Genomic DNA, 2,182 nt, shown 5'->3' on the forward strand with positions numbered 1-2,182 from the left:
AATACTAAAAAGTATTAAGTTTTAATTAGCTTCTATAACATCAGTCGCGGACTAAAAGTATTATACAAACAGGAACGTTCACTTAGTGTACTTAAAAGCTTAGTCATTTAGTTTGACTTCCTTGCAGCACAAATTGTATTCAATTTGGTATTTAAGCATTGCAAACCACGAAATGTGATTATAAAGATTTCTACAGCCACCTGCATTAGTATCAACAATTCAATAAACCAATTCGAAGATTTAAAATAATGTGACTTTAAAAAAATACATCTTTATTATCAATTTATGTTGCATAAATTCTTAACGTTTCTATAATATATTTAATGAAAATTTAATGTGTATAACGTAAGGGTCGAATTTGTATTATAATGAAAAGCCAAATAGGAAATAATAATAGAATAATAGTAATAATAAGAGTAATAATAAAATCTAGTATCCTTATAAATACGAATTTAGCAGATCAGATAGAAATCAACTAACAATACCTCGTACTGGCACCTTTAACCGTCTGTATTTTTAAACTGGATAAAAGCAAGGTGAACGTCGGAGAACAAGAGGTGAAGCTCTTAAACCCTGAATTATTAAATACCGCTGGTACAATTACATTTAGTATAAAAAATATGGAGGCAGAACAAGATAATAGATCCATTTTTAATGAGGAGACACTTAGCGAGATCGTGCACGCGTTCAAAAAATTTCGACCCGACTCTATCCTGACGATGTAACAGGCCAGCATGCGACATCAAAAGCAAAGCTTCTCAGCAATGCACAAAGCGTTATCCCCTTATACACTCGAGTGTAATGCGGTACATAATCTATAATGCATTTATGTGAAGTGACTAAATAATTCCGTAATTTCAAATGTTCCTAACATCATTTTCATTCAAGCGTTATCACTCTTTTAAAGGACATCTAATAATATCGATCTCGGTATGAAACGATAAACAAATCATCTGATAAACTGTTATAAATAAATGTAATTCCTCAAATTGTATTTCAATGAAATGTAAATTGTATGTTTACTGTTTGATTCGATGACTGGTAAACAGCAAATGAAAATCATTCCACTTTTGCTGTATTAATAATTATATCCAGTATTTTATAAATACGACAATCCATATTAATTTATAATGAATGTTTCCTTCAAAGTTTATGTCAGATTAAAAGCAAGCAAAGGGGTGTAATTATTTTTGACTGTCGAAGAACGAGATGCACCTATTTCTTTTTAAACCTTAATCGAAACGATGCTTTCTATGAATACACACTTTCTAGTTTTGTGTACACAACTGTTGAACAATTGTAGAATAATTACGATTTTCCTGTGCGAGTCATTCGAATCGTATGCGCCCTAACGATGGTAGATGACAGGAAACACCGAGTCCTTACCTGATGAAAGTCGAGTCCGCCGCAGGACTCGAGGATCTTGGTGAGGAACTCGCGGTGGACGCTGTATTGGTCTCCTCCACATCCATCATCATTCATACCGACAATGATAAATCAATGCGAACGACGGAAATTAACGGTGGATCGTTTTTAACGAAAAACGGCGTGAATCAAAATCGGAACGTGGGGAATGTTTTACGGAGGATATGAGCGATATCACGTCAGTCCCGCCAGTCTCTGAGTCCGATCCCGCGGGGGGGCAGAAACCATAAAGTTCGGGGAACTTGACAAAAGGGTTGGGGGTTGGTTTCATGCGCCCGTCCACGAGCGCGGACTTACGGGAAACAACTGGCAAACGACGATACCCCCACTGTCTGGCCAACCACTGTGCGGCGCCTAGAACCCTGCGCCGTCGACACCTGCCGCGCAAGGACGTTATCATCGCGCAGGCGTCACACCCCGAAGTCCTTGGTTGCTGTAAAATTAAAAAAGGAAGAAACGAAAGTAGATGCACTTACTGCTACACTTTCGGCTACTCATATTTTTCAATCCAAAGGCTTTTGGAAATTCTATTGGTTTTTATGTGACTCTACGATATCTGATATCTATGAATCTCTTACGATATTCTTTATACACGTTTTAATTAAAAAAAAAAATAACTAGAGTAGTATGATTTATAGAGCCAAAGTAACATTTTAATTAAAGTTAATTTTGATAACAAAAAACTGATCAAAATTTTGCTATTTAGTATTACTGGTCATGCATATATTTTACAATTTAATAATTATTAGTATAATTA

Source organism: Ceratina calcarata, unplaced genomic scaffold, assembly GCF_001652005.2.
Source record: "Ceratina calcarata isolate Rehan_Ccalc_2016 unplaced genomic scaffold, ASM165200v1 scaffold59, whole genome shotgun sequence".
Taxonomy (NCBI): domain Eukaryota; kingdom Metazoa; phylum Arthropoda; class Insecta; order Hymenoptera; family Apidae; genus Ceratina; species Ceratina calcarata.